Source organism: Plectropomus leopardus, chromosome 9, assembly GCF_026936395.1.
Source record: "Plectropomus leopardus strain MGB_pleo_1.0 chromosome 9, ASM2693639v1, whole genome shotgun sequence".
NCBI classification, from domain to species: domain Eukaryota; kingdom Metazoa; phylum Chordata; class Actinopteri; order Perciformes; family Serranidae; genus Plectropomus; species Plectropomus leopardus.
The window spans coordinates 14363667-14379395 of NC_142184.1; the positions used below are offsets into that span (position 1 = coordinate 14363667).

At 39.4% G+C, this 15729-nt stretch overlaps 1 protein-coding gene and 1 long non-coding RNA gene across 13 annotated transcripts in view; one reads left to right on the plus strand and one right to left on the minus strand.

Moving 5' to 3' along the window:
• The window catches only part of LOC121947397 (membrane-associated guanylate kinase, WW and PDZ domain-containing protein 1-like), a 118634-nt gene that overhangs the window by 56662 nt on the left and 46243 nt on the right, over positions 1-15729 (minus strand). Inside the window, exon 1 of one of the 12 annotated variants that reach the window (XM_088082034.1) lies at positions 13603-13839. The exons of the other annotated variants lie outside the window; for them this stretch is intronic. The gene's annotated coding sequence lies outside the window, so the exon portion shown is untranslated. Of the gene's footprint in view, positions 1-13602; positions 13840-15729 lie in introns of those variants that run through there. 12 annotated transcript variants of the gene reach the window in all.
• The window catches only part of LOC148188704 (uncharacterized), a 42544-nt gene that overhangs the window by 4161 nt on the left and 22654 nt on the right, over positions 1-15729 (plus strand). The gene's annotated exons all lie outside the window — the stretch shown is intronic.

Below are 15729 nucleotides of genomic sequence, written 5' to 3' on the forward strand. Positions count from 1 at the left end.
ACTGAAAAGATGCTGCACACTTTCTAATGCCAGAAACGCTCAGGACTTTCATAAAAAAAGTGTGCTCACTTTTGGTGTTTAGCACCGAGTTATTTTCAGAAATGTTGTCTTAGTATAGACAGAGTATTCATTCTGTATGTTTTCAAATATTTTCAGTGTATTGTGCAGTAATTCAAAAGACAGATAAGTATCTGACTTGTATGTACCAGTGCAGTGTGCATCATACATAAGTCACACAACAAATGAATCACAGATAGAGGTAGTATTATGTAACAGGCTTTTTTTATGGCAGCTTGTTACAGATAGAGTCTACACCAGAGCGTCTTCCTTAGTAACCCAAAAATACTAATCTTGCCCAAGGTGAGACTGGTCACTGCTGGTTTAAGAACTTGTTTTAAATCCACCAAATGTTACAACAAGAACTGTATTTTAAAAAAACTGGTGAAAGATGTTTCAGAGAATATTTACTTATTAACTCCTATTAACTCCTCTGTTTATTAGTCGCCTCTTTCACCGACAGTAATACTTTTTAAAAATATGTCAACATTTAAAAGTCTGTTACACTTAAAAGAATTGTTCAACATTTTGGGACATATGGAAATTTGCTTTCTTGCTGAGAGTAAATTCAGATGACTGATACCACGCTCATGTCTGTAAACATGGCACTAAAGCATTCAGTCTGTTAGCTTAGCATAAAGACTGGACCTCCAGGCTTGTAACAAAATCCAGTTTGCAGCAACTCTATAGCTCACTTACGCGTTATATCTTGTTTGTTTAATCTGCACAAAAAAAAAACAAAGTGGAAAAAGTTGTGGCTTTTCAGGGGTAATGTGCAGGCCCATTTCTTGGCTGGATACACATTCAGTAACTCCATTAAAACCTAGGGGTGTAAATCTCAAGTTTCATCACATTACAATATAATATCAATTCTTTGGACCATGATACGATATCAATAAGTTCCACAATACGATTTTTGATTCAATTCAGGGACCTGCGATCGATATAAGACGATATCAGTAAATATCATCATAGTCTTTTTCTTGGCAGCTTACTATTCACCTACTATCACCCTGATGCTAGGGATAGTAACACTGTTTGAATGTTTAGGAAGGAGGTGCACGTGGACAGAAATGGTGATACATACATACGTACATGCTGTAGGAATTTCAAAATAAAGGTGTATAATGCACAGGATAATCTTTTTTTTTTAAAAAAGAAGTTGACATATACATCTATCAATCATCGCTTGACCACCAGAAGTGCGCGGCGGTGTATTTTTCTGCAGAGACTCTGCCCTCTGTTTGTGTTTTCGTCTCATTTTCTTTGTTCGGGACATTTATGGACGTGTACCCTGATTGCACTCAGGTGAGGTCGGGACTTTATAAAAAGGCAGCAACCAGGTGTCAGACCCTACGCAGCAGGTATCCAACAGACAGCACTGGAAAAAACATATAGCGAGGCTGGCGTACGTGTTTACATTACACATGTACACGTTATCCTTTGCATTGATAATATTTGATCTATGACCATTTAATGGTATATGTATATATAGTGATGTGTTCTTTAGTGAGCTTTAGAAGCGTGCTTACATTCAGTCAAGATAGCTGTTTACCTGTTTGTAGTCTTTATGATAAACTAAGCTTACTGCCTCCCGGCAGTAGCTGCTTATTTAACATACAGACACGTTTCACATCTTTTATATCACTCCGTGGTCAAGACATCCTGTCAGTTTTATTTACTTGTAATAAATCGATTAAGACAAAAAAGATATTCATTATCATCCAGCTCTCTAAATTCTACAACACAGACTGCTGAGAGGTGTTGCTGATCTTCTGGTGACACTTAAGCAGCATGACGATGCAGACTGCTGATTAAAAAGTAGTTCAGCAAGATGCAACATCTTGCTGAACTACTTTTTTGGATGCAAGCTTAAAATTGTCTGTGCTTCAATACTACATATCTTAAATGGTAAGAGAACAGTGAGCTATAGTAATCCATTAACTGATAGATTTTTCTATTAGTTGTTTAAACATCAATGAGGCCACTTCAGGACTTGAGCGAGGACAAAAAAGCAGCAAGGTTGACAGGCACAACCAAACAGGGCATTCATCAACTGTTATTTTTTAACAGAGTAATTTCACCTGCTAGTTTGATCAAGACTCTTGAGGTGTCACAACCAAAAGAAAATGATCACAATAAACGCCTTTTCAAAAAGAATTTGGCTTAAAAAATGAGTTGAGAAGTTAAAACATGCAAATCCAAATCTCAACATGACAGCGGATGACAGAAAACTAGAAACTGTAAGAACAAAATAGTTCAGACACAGCATTTGGCTCCCAAGGAGAGGTGTTTCAAAATATTACCCCTCAGGTACAGCAGATGAGTGCGTGTGAATTCTACCTCCATGCAAAAGTTTCCAGCATGTGTATGAAAAAATCCTCTGCTAAATGCATACATGCTGATATTTAGCAGGTGTGTTTACCATGTTAACCATCTTTGTTTAGCATGTTAGCATGCTAACATTTACTAAGTAGCACTTAAGAGTAAGAGCTGATGGGAATATTATTAGTTTTGTGAGTGTGTAGTCATAAACCAAAGTATTGGACATACTGAGATTCATCCTGAAGGAGAAATTAATATCTGCAGCAAATTTCATTCATGCAGTTTTTGCACAAATAAATTTGCACACAAACCTTCTTGTAGATGTTTGCCTGTCTCACACCAAATGACCGGTTAAGTGATTTAACGGTTGCAGACATTTTTCCAACGTCTGAAAATCATGACTTTCAATAGCATTGTGGTGCCCTCATATGATCTGGTGGGCATAAATCTCAGTCCGCTCATCTTAAGTCAATTTTTTTATCGTCTTGACGTTACAGTGATATCATATATATATATATATATATATATATATATATATATATATATATATATATATATATATATATATATATATATATATATATATTTCCAGTTTCATTGCAGATTATTTTGATGCTGAACTGACAAGAACAACATCAATATCTGACATTCTTTTAACTTGTGTTTCTGACATGTTTTGGGAGAAATGTAAGAAACAGTTAATATCTAATATTTCATAAAGGAGATTTGGTGTCATATTTTCCACCAGAACCAGCATGGGGAATGCTCTCAAAAGACATCCAGTTGAGGTCTTGAAAATAGTGACCCTGCATGATCCCAAGTCTTTGCAAAATCTTACAGTCTGTGTTAAAAACTCAGTGTCAGACTTTAGCTTTTTCAAAGTCTTTTCAAAGTCTCCTAGTGTATGATGAGCATCAGAGTCATGTGATGTAATGCGTCTGAGTGAAATCAGTGATTTTTCGAATACATTGAGTAACCAAATTACAATCATCTCTTTATTACAAAGTCAGCCGTGTTCTTGTCATACATTTATACATCTATCTGCTTTCAAAGTGCAGTACTACAGTGTATATAAACACCGACATTCAGAGTACTGTGAGACCATAGAAATGTTTCGACCATTAGAGATTTAGCAGCGCTGTTTATACCAATCCTTTAAATCTCTCTGGCTGCATTACGCTGTCATTCACTGCAGGAAATGTGGCAAGTCAGTCAGCTGGATTGCATCCATAATATTGCTTTCAAAAGAAAAGAAAAAAAATCACCAGCATTACACCCACAGCTCGCCTTTGTTACCCTTTACTTTTTATTGTATAAGGAATAAATATAAATCTCACTGTCTGCTCAGCTTATAAGCATCTTGTGTCTCTCCCACAATCTCTCTTGATTCCTCCTTTGTATCTCCCTCTTTTTCCTCCCTTACAAGTTTTCTGCCTCACCATTAAATCCTCCTCTTCTTTCATCTTCATTTCTCACTACGAGGAAGTTTAATTTATCTATTTCTGTCTCCTTACTTTTGGAAATATTCATAGGTTTTAGTGGGCGGACACAGCAGTGGTTTCTAGGTGTGATGAGGTAACCATGCCACTTAGGAGACTTTAGAGATCGAACAACATCCAATCAGTATCACTCTCTCTTAACAATGACGTCTCCGGCTCGTGTCCATCCTCACAGGGAGAAGGAGGGAGGAGGTACAGGGCTGTTGCGACAGGGGGCATCTGCTAAATGGTGGAGCGTCAGAAAGATGGAAAAGGACGAGGACAGTGTAGACACAGGAAAAACAATCACCTAATGGGCACGTGAAATCCCTTGCACAACAAAACAGCTCGCACTTTCTCCCTCATTCTCACCTCTTACCGTCTGACAAACAACCGTCACACTGCCGAGAAGCCAAATGCAAACACACACTGCACCTCTGGCCTGTTGTGCAGCACACTCTCTCTACTGCTCCTCCTCACATCTCCACTTTCATCTTGTCTGGGCATCGTGTTATTGAGTGAGGAGCATCTCGCTCTCTTTCTCACAAGGATAAAGCTGTGTGTGTGTGTGTGTGTGTGTGTGTGTGTGTGTGTGTGTGTGTGTGGTATTGATCCATGCACTGCTAAAAGGATAAGGGAGTCCAGGCAAGCGTGTCTCCACTTCTGTCACGTCATCAACATAGAAACAGAGAAAACTCTCTGCAGAATGCAGAATGGACACAAAATTAATCAAACTTTTATTTTAATTGTTGATAAATTCATTATTTTTTTCCATTAACCAATTAATCCTTTAGTTTTCAAAGCATCACAAAAATGCCTGTCACAGTTTCCCAAAGCCTGCCTGAAATCCAAAGATATCTAATTTACAATAATATAACAAAGAGAAGAGCAACATTTCTTCATATAAGAAGCTGAAACCAGAGATTTTTTGCCTCATCATTGAATTAAATGATTAGTAGTTGATCAAAATTGTAGCAGCTGCATTTACAGTCAGTTGACTGATCACTGTAGCTCTAATCTTATTTATATCTTTAACTGAATATTTTTGCATTTTGGACTGTCGGTGAAATGAAACAAGCAAATCTGAAGAAAAAACTTCAGCTCTATTGACTTGTAATTGCCATTTATTTTATTATTTCTGACATTTGGGACATGGATACTGGGGATGCATCAATCTGTGACTGATATCAGGCCGATACTGACTCAAAAAGCTGGACTGGGTATTGTCTACAATGGGGCACTGACTGCAAAATGTGGGGACCAAAACGTCCCCAAAAGTGAATTGCACTGCTCGACCTGAAGCAATATTAGTTGACTGAGGGGTCTCACAAGAATGATTTAAGTCTCTGATGTCCAGATGCCAGCCCTAGACATTATACTACCTTTTGTGAATGCATAAGGTCCAGATATCACACAGTTAATAATCAAAACTGGAAATTTGTAAGTCACATTTTGTAGAAAGCTTGCAGTGGATTGCACTGTACTGTAAAGGTGATTAATATGCCCACTTGTATAAGAAGTGGAGGCGCACAAAGAGCTACAGTGTGTCATGAGCCAAATGTTAGAGTACAAACCTGAAAGTGGTTTTGCAGTCTGCAGCTAAATCTAGAGCAGCGTGCAGTGGGGGGTGTAAAGTAAGCACTCTGTAAGGCGTTACGTTTACAGTAAACACGCACACATAATGCAGGTATGAGTGTCCACACTGACACACAATCAGACCCACAGCTGGAAAGACACAGATATGGAAGAGAGAAGAAGCATGTAAACATATATATACAGTGGTGTATTCAAAGTGTGGACTATAAATACCAGGTTGTGGAAGCCAGTTTCTGTCCTCACTGGCAGTTCATAAAAAGCTCTGGAGCAGGGGACATGTGTCCCTGAAGTGGCCTGTTTGAGTGCCTGCTATGACCCACATCCTGTCTCCTAATACTGGGCCACTCACTGCTACTGAACACGCATCATAAACTGTAGGAGCATCCAAACTGCCCCAGCTCATTAATTACAGACCTTGACGTTATTACCTTACAGTAGGTACTCTTACACACTTTTAACAATATCATATGAACTGGCTAATCTGCAATCGTGACAAAAAGCAATCCTTTTCAGCTTTGTCATGGCAAAAGGTAACAATTCATCCATGCATAGATAGGTTTGTTTCGGTATTACTCAAGTTTTGAGATTAACATCCTCCAAAGAGACCAAATTAAACTGCAGAATAGCAGCAACATCTCTCGCAGAGGTGCCAAAGGAAGCAGCAAAACTTACTGATAACACTGAGATGACCATCACCAGCTGTCCTCCTTCAACTACATGAGGGCTACAATGTCCTTATACTCAAGTCATGACACAAAGACAGATTGATTTCTTCTTTTTTTTTCTTGAGAATTTAAAAAAAATTACATTAAAAAACAGTTGTTTTGCAATGAAAATGTATCAGTTTGGTCATGAAATGATGTAGAAACCCGCGTAAGAAAGCACTCATAAAACTAGACCCTCTTTGCAGTAGGAAGATACAAAAATTGGTGCTACACGACCGGAGAAACAGAGAAAAAGGACTCTGGCATTGGCTTTTGCTCAAAAGGGAGAAAACCTACAACTACCAGAATGAATCGGACCAATGAATGCTCCTGCTGGTGGGTGCGCCGCCTCTCCCCAGCCTCCATTTGCTAAATGTCACTCAAATAACAGACCAAGAAGTGACTCAAAATGACCACAAAGAGATGCAAAGGAACTGCAGAGAGACAAAAATTGCCCAAAAGTGTCAAAGAATGACCCCAAAGAGACACACACAAAAAATATGCTTAATTACCACAAAAAGATACAAAACAATAACAAAAAGAAGCAAAATCACAAAGTCTATGTGTCTTGCTATTAGGTAGGAGAGGTGGTGGGGCCGTTTAAATATCTGTGCCCAGGGGCCCATTGTCTTATGATACGTCCATGCATTTAAGTAAAACTTCCCTTCCATCTGCACTAAAACATTTACAGGTAATAGAGAGCACCTTCAAGTTCCTTAATCTTATTCAAATGGCCTCGGACAGAATCAAGAGGAGTTTGCATTTTCCAAATGTATTTGAATTATTCTGCTGCTGTAAATGAGAAGGGTTAGTGGCGAGCATTTAGAGGCCATTTTATCTAGCTTCAGAGAAAAATCATATTTTCTGAGGCCATCTGGCTACTGAATCTTTTAAAATGCACAGCGCTCATCTTTCTCTGTTTTAGCAGCCAGAAATTCATATTTTCCTTCATATATTGCTCGACATAATTTGGCATTTTGCCATCACAAATACTGAGCTAAAATAGATCCACTGAAATGCTATTACTCTCAGTATTTGCACAAAGGTCAAACACAAATGGGCTTTTACGTAGTTGAAAATGCCAAATGCTGTCTTTTATTGGGCACTGTAAAAAAATAAAATAAAAAAAAATCATATTTTTGCATGAAGTTGCACTGCAGCCCTTTCTGGTGGGCTGATGCAAGGCGTGTGAGTTTATACTGAGAGGGAAGCTGTTATCTGTGGAGGCTGACTAAATATTTCATTCATGTAGCTGAGTGGATGTTTGTATCGTCTAAAAGTGGCACTGAGCCTGCCAGGGATATCCACATGTAACATTATGTACTGTACAGGAGTGGGAGGCTGAAGGATTAAAAAAATGTGACCTGGTATGAACGATGTACCCTAAAAACATCCTCTAATGCCACAATGACTACATTCACATGCACACCGATATTCCACCAAATATGACAGTATTCTGAATTTGATACAGCATCCTAAACAGCATTTTCCATTTGGATCTTCCAAAAAAAACGGAAGCATTTTCTGATTAAGATGTGGGATTATTCAGATTTTAGGAGCAGTCTTTGGACATGTACGGCGCATTCTGAATATGAATCTTAGTTGAGGCTTTCACTGCAGTTTGTGACACACAGCCTTTTGTCTCTTTAGGGTCAGCTCTGTGCGTTGTACGCAAACCACCAAGCCAACAGTTTGCAAAGCTGGGGTGGAGATGCAAGCCCAAAAGAAAAGCCCACATTTCTGAAAAGATTAAGAAACGCACTTAGGCTTTCTAAACATCACGAAAGTCTTTGATATTAACCCTGTGAAACCTGAGCAAATGCATCTGATTTTTTTTTTCTTAAAAACATGAGGAGAAGGTTAAGTTAACTTAACAAAAACTGGCTCAAACATTAGCATGAAATTAGCAAAAATAAAAAAGAAAATTACCTAAAAAAAAGTGCTGAAAATTAAAAATAATCTGGAACAGAATTTTAAATGATGGAAATAATAATAAGTATAGTTTTTTTTATCATTTACCGCCAGTTTTATAATAATAAGCCCACATTTTTAAAAGCAATTCTCAGGTCATTTTCTTGTCATATAGTACTAATTTTTCCATTTGTGTGACATTTCTTGTCAAGTTGCACATTGCTTTTTTTTTCCTTACATTTTTTAAAAGAAATCAAAGCAATTTGCTTAATGTTCAAGAGGTTAAATAGCTTACAAAGGGTATCTAAACGCATGAAAACTGGTGTCGATCCAGGTTTCAAAGGGTTAACAGGTTTTTGGTTTTACACAGACCTTTTCAAATAGGTTACTGAACCTGCTATCAGAGAAGGTTGACATTTTTCTTCCTAAAAAAATACTTAATGCAGCTGATAAATAATGAAAATATTTGGCAAAAAATGTATTAATCAACAACTAACTGGTTGATTTAGTTGCAGCTTTGGTTGAAACACTGTAGCTAACAGGGATCCCAGTAAAAAAAAAAATAGTAAAAATTGCCCCTGCCTAATTATCCTTATTACTATTTATTACAATACAACAACAGTGCTCCCTCATTCTCCCACATTCTTACCTGCATCTTGTTTAATCTGTATATCTTTGATTTTTTTTCTGGTATATCTTTGATTTTTGTATTTAAAACCTGTACATTTTTTCTTCTTCTTTGATACATGCCTATTTTTGCACTTTTGTATATTTTATATTTTGTATATATTGATATTTTATATATTTTTTCTGTACACACGGCTGCTGTGACAAGTTAATTTCCCACAAGTGGGATAAATAAACGCGTCTAAGTCTAAGACTAAGTAAACTAAACATTTGCTCACCGTCAGCATATTTAGCTCAGATCATGCATTATGTATGTACTTATATATTTAACATAACTGATAGTGATTACCAGGCGGGAAAGTACATGTTAACAGTGCCTTTTTTCTTGGTGCTGTTGTCATGTTTTTTCACATTTGCTCTGTTGTTCGCTGAGCTCCTGATTGTCCAGTATCAACATCATAAGCTACTCCTACAGTTACTTAATCTGCACAGACTACTACAACAGTAACCTGGACTTTATTTTTGGCCTGAAAATGAACCCTGAATCTGACACTTGAATGTCTGCAGACTGTTTCACACTGTTGTTTCACAATCAGATTTTCATAATCCAGTAACTTGATAGCACTGGATGCTATTGTGTGCAATTTGGAGCTTCAGAAGTCAATGTGTCGTAGTGTTTCATATTTTTCTAAAAGCTGAGGTTGTACAGAAGCTAGAAGTTATTTGAAGTGTGTTCTTTCTGACTGTACATTTTATATTTCTATCTTGTATTGTGGAAACAAACAAACAAGTGAAGTGCAGTATGTCAGAGTCAGGCTGATATCTATGTCTCTGCAGCCTCTCTCTTTCTCTCGATGTCCTGTTGTGACCTCTGGGTCAGTTTGGTTCACTGTTACCTGAGGCCAAGATAACCTGAACACTTTCACACCCACATCAACTCCTGTTTGACTCTTCAGACCTTTACTCCTCCACCAGCTGTCATCATGGCAAAAACAGCTTTGGATTATGTCCACAAAAAGACAAAGCTAATATTTTTGTAAAATAACAACAAACAAAAGACTATACACACACACGCACACACACTACCGCGACCGCAACCGCATACACAAGCACAACTCCAGGTGAAGAAACGTCCTGTGTATTAACAAAAGACAGCGGGGCTGACGGCACTCTGACATCTGATACCCTCAATCATCTTCCTGCTGTTGATGGTCTGGGGAGCTTCCACTCATTGTCTAACACAGACATACACACACATGTAGACACACACTGGTTCAGCCAAACATCTGCTGTTTTTAACCCTTGCTGGTTGCGAGTGTGAGCTTGACGGGGGGAAAACACACCAGACAGAGCAACTTCCAACTGACTTTGGGAGTGAGATTAGCCTGATGATGCGGCTGTAAACTGTGCAGAATTTTCTAGAATTTAATAAGCAAGTTATAACAAACAACAGATGGAATTTATCCTAAACTACGGTGAAATTATGTCACATCAAACTTTATACCCCTAAAAGACAAAATCTTACGACTGCTGCTTGTCCCGTCCATAATCTGAGAAGCTGCAGCTAAAGCATAAATCGGGGCGTGTTTCCAGCATAAACACATGCTCAGTGTTGATGGGGATGTGTGTGTTATGAAAACAGAGGCTGAGAAGTGACGTGAGAAGAAATTACATACATATCTCAGAGCAGACGGAGCAGGGGAGGGGCAGAGAAGGCCAACAGTCACACAGGGAGTTAGCAGGGAACTCTCTTGGGCCTCTAAGCCAATTACCGGAGCAGCATTGATTGAGGCAGCACTTTAAGGCCTCATCTACACAAGTAGTCCCTTAATACACTGGTCAGATTATGGGAGCGTCTCAACCACAAACTACAGCTAGACGACCATTTGCATCCATTATGGTGTCAGCAGGTTACATCTTTTTAGTGATGCTAATAGGACTAATACGAAATACAACAAAATATTTGATCTAAACATGGGCGACGTTTCTTTTAATTAAAGGAACTGTTGCTCCATCTTCATACTCAAAGGTTTTAAAAGTCTTCGGCTGCTGAGATGGACAGGTACCTGACCTGTTTCCTGATCGGCTGACCCGTAGACCAAGGTGAATACTACGTCCTGAGTGCCGTGGCTGTGTTCAATCAGCACTTCCATCCCCCATTAAAGGGATTGCTGGCCCATAATGATTTATGAAGGGGAACGGAGAGAGAATCAATGTAGTGGAGGCCCTCAGATTAATGATTAAGCAAATAGCAGCCCCACTCCAGATCCTATCAGGGGCCGAGGTGCTGCGAGGAGCACGCCATGCTGTAGTAAGTTCAATTAACTGCCCTGGGGTTGGGGAAGCTTCAGCAGAGAGCTACAATGGTTCTGTTTGCCTCCCACAATGAAACATAAATGCAAAACCACTTTCACTGCCGTCATGATTCAACAGAACAAGCTCCTGGAAGAGTTTCTGTCAAATACGTCTGCAGTGTTGCAAAAAAGGGCCACATTTTTGTATGTCAAAATTCTCAAAATATGTTTGAAGCGAAAGATATCAAGCATCGACAGTTTGTGTTCACATTTGCTGATGCTATCATCAGACAGTTTTTGCTTTTAAACCTATTAAAATCTATTTATTTAGTTTGGCTTTTGGTTAATGCCGTGCTAATTATTAATACTGTTATTAGTTATAAATTATTTCGGTTTTACTTTTCTTACTCTTTATCGTCTAATTTTGTTGTCCCTTTTGCTTTTGTTTTGATTTGTTGCATCTTCATTATAAATCATTTTGAGCTACATCTCTTTTATGTAAGTCAGGCATGTCAAACTGGTCCACAGGGGGGCCGGTGTGGCTGCAGGTTTTTGTGCCAACCAACCAAGAGCACACAGTTTGACCAATCAACTGTCTGAAGACGGAGATCAGTTGATTAAATGAGTCAAGTCTGGTGTGCTGCTACTTGGTTGGAAACAAAACCTGCAGCCACACCGGCCCCCCTGTGGACCGGTTTGACATGCCTGATGTAAGTGATCTACAAGTCAAGTTCATTATTATTAATGTTATTATTACAGCATTTTTATAGGCAAAGTTCCTTTATGACTTATTGGGTTTCACATTTAATGTTTAAGACTACTGGCTTATTTCTTTAGGGTCCATGACTATTTTTTAAGGATTTTATGCAAAAATTTGTTCTCAATTAACTACTTATTTAGTCTAAAACAATGTTGTAAAATAGTTAATAATAACATTACATTTTTTTCAGTCACAAAAGTTGTAAAAAAGCTACAGATCACCACATTTGAATAGCTGAAACAAGGTGATGTTAAGGTGTTTGCTCCAAAAATGACTGAAACGATTCAGCAATTATCTAAACAGTAGCCTGTTCTATTTTTGTTGATGAATTAACTGATTAATCGACTAATCATTTCAACCCTTCAGGTGGAAAATCATGCTTACATTTAATAAAAGTGAGGAATCTAAATAAAAGTACTTTTTCAGTATTTCAGGTATATAAGACCTTGCCCACACATACATGGGTTTATTTGAAAAGTCAGCTTACGTTGCCTTTGAGCCTTTCATCCACACACAAACTGCACTTTGGGTTACTGAGACTCTTTTTCCCAGTGTTGACACATCAACTTTTTTGGCTTGTAACATCAGATTTTTTGTCATTATCTCCATTCAAATTAGGCAGCATTTTGTGAAATGGCGAAAGTAGCCAAATAGTTTCTAATAGTTGATATAATAGTTTACAGCTAGTAGTAAGTACAGTTACTCTTCCACTATGTTGAGGAACACACGCGTCTGAATGTCTTACTGCGGTCACTGTTACAGGTAGCCCTCTGTTAAAAGCTTTTTCAGGCTTCTGATTAAGCCAACATCTTCTTCTTTGTGTGGCTTAAAGTTTAAATTGCTGCCCGTTAGTTTGACCTACTCTTGGCAGTGCTTCAATTGTGTTTTTGCATTTTTTTTTTGGTAAAAATTTCTTGGAAGGAGGAGGGAAAACGCTGTTTTCAAAAATACTCCGTGCATGTGGACGAGGTCTTACTAGCACTCACATTGAAACATTACAAACAATACCCAGCCCTTAATTTAAAGAAAGGCTAACTTTCTTTATCAAAGAGCCCATTTTAATGGTTTTAAAAGCCGAGCAGGTTCCTTGCTGTGATTGTTTGAATAAAGGGATGATGCAGTTACCCATTAAAGAGAAGCAGGACAGAGGACAGAGGGAGAGAGAGGCCAGACACACAATACTGCTGCTGCCCAACACAACAGGCCATTCTTTCAGCTCGCGCCACAACACTCCTCACAGCTGAGTCCCAGCCGCTATTCTCCTGCTGTTCCCCCGGCTCCCTCCCCGTCTCTCTCTCTCCCCTTTCAATATGGGGGAGAAGAATGAGGGAGGAGGGGACATGGGGGCTGAAAATGAATAGTGGGCAAGCTGAAGCGTCATTAGCAGGAGATCTTGTAAAAAAAAAAATAAAAAAAATCCACAAAAGACGTCAGGGTTTTTGTTTTTCACACCCTATTAGAAACCAGTGTTTATTAGGGGAAAAGTAAAAAAAAAAAAGGGGGACGGAGCTTTCATTTAAAGCTGAGAGGAGAGAGCTGGTGTGTGAGGAGGGGTGACTCAGGGAGGTAAAATTGAGGGGAAGATGGATAAAATGTGGCAGACAAACATGCATGTGTGCACACAAATCCGCCATCATCACAAACACATGGCACATCACTCCATCAAAACCACCACAAATCTGCATCAGCACTGATTCTCACACTCTCTCTTTCCAAAAAAGAAATCCACCTGCCTCTGTATGTCTGCCTCCGTATGTATCTGTTAATTCTCCCCACCCACATCCCCTTCAATCTAATCCCGGAAGCCAGGGCATCATTCCCAGGAGAAGAAGTAAATGTCACAGATTTACCTCTACACCGCCACTGCTGCCGCTGCTGCTTTCCCCTCCGCACGTTATTCCACAGAAATATTCAAAAAGATAAATCCAAGCAGGCTGATTTCTGCTCTCCCTCTTCCCACCACACCACCCATGGATCATCCAGTTGTCTGTGAGCGAGTGCTAGCTCCCAGCTTGCGAGCTCATTCAGGCAGGCAGCTAGTAGGCAGCTGCCGTTTTTCTTCAAAGCTCCACAAGCAGAGCAAATTAGAGGTCCAGCCCAGCTTAGAGGCTAAGCCATTGTGAGCTATTCACACTCCAGTTCCTGTCTGAGGCCAATGGCTGCAGCCCCCCTTCATACTCCCGCCCACTCTCCCTCCCTCCCTCCCTCTCTCTCTCTCTCTCTTCCCTGTCACTGTCTTCCCTTCTCCTTCTCCTGCTATCTTAGCCATAAATATAGACGCTTGGCATTACCTAACACATGGTAGCTCCTGATAAACAGCCAGCTTCGGGCAGGTCTCAAAACCTCTCCAGGGGTGAAGCTGGGTTAAAGAAGGAAGCAAAGGGCAACAGGACATGGATTCAGGATGTAGAAGAAGACGGGAGGAGGGCACCGGTCTCATATAGTGTAAAACAGGCTCCTGTGCTAGTGTGTAAATATGATGACGAGGGTTTTTGTTCGAGTTGGATGCAGCTTTGTTTACTATGCTTTGACCGGACTTCAGCAGAGAGCCTGCGCTTCATTAGGGCCTTGGGAGATTAAGAGCCCAATGGCAGACCAAAGGAAAGCTTCCACCTGGCAGTGCAGGCCTGTACCTGCATGGACATGGATGGCTGCCCAGGCAACCTGACCACAAAACCCCAGAGCTGCCCTGAGGGGAGAGGACTGCAGCTTTCTGTTTGGATTCACAATGTCCAATCTTAGCCACATGCCCTCATTGTACCACAGCTCAAAGTTAAAGAATAGAAGCTGGACTGGCAGACCTGGAGTGAATCAGCAAAAGTAAAATATGTCTTACATTGTTTGTCATTGTTTTTCCTGAGTATTTTCAACGACCTCTCCTGTTAAATGTTGGAGTATTTGGGTTAGTCTTTGCAGTGTGACACTAAGAATGACATTTGTTACTTCTGAATAGTTGAAGGGTGAAGTTGGGCATGTCTTGGTAGGATTAACAAGAGGCTAAACTCACTTTACAGCTTCAACAGAACATCCTTTGGCATAATTTTGCAGTCAAACAAGGAAAGACTCCAAATATTGAGGGCTTATTTTACCTCACTCATGCAAAACCATCACCAGAGTAAACTTCTGCAAACCATATGGAACATTTGTACATGATTATGTAGTGGATGTTAAATCTTTATGTTTCAGCAATGCTGCAGATAACATGTGGTTGTCTCTAGCACAAAAACACATGGCTATGGAATTAGCTCATAAAACACCTGCTGGGTCACAGCTGGATATGCCGATGTCTCAAAAAAAAGCCCAAAAAACACCCAGTTTTGTTGACTGCTGGTCTCAAAGAGTGGTCTGTGGCTTGGCACTTATCTCGTCTAGATGTCACACCATCACCATCCTATTCACCTCCTGATGACAAAGTAGTGTTGTCAAACATATGTATCAATACATATCAATTCTGAATATTTGAAAAGGTGGCATCAAAAATCAATATTTTCCAAGGTGTTGTAGCATATTGAAGTTAGAAGTTCCAGGTTCCTGACACCATGACATATTCAGCTGTACTAATGTTTCCAAAATACTTCATATTTAGGCTAAACATATCCGTGGTTTGCATCAATGTACAACGGCAACATTTTTTCTGGCGGCTGGGCTGCTGATGCAGATTTTACTGATGCGGTTCTTCATCAGACTTTGCAGATATTGTATATCTGAAAAATTGTGAACATTGCCTGTTTACTTGATGATATTTGGTCATTCTGTGCAGTAGTGATTTAACGCTACTGAAATTTCTTCACTTTGAAAGCAATGTTATTCGATAACATTTTTGATACTATGGGGAACAGTTGAAATTTTGAAATAGGAATCTTAAATTCATTCAAGATAAATATAGCAGGCTATATCATGACAACAACGGACCGTTCTTGTCTTGCTTTGTAGCCGCGAACAGCAGAATGACAGCATTGATATGAAGTGATACATTG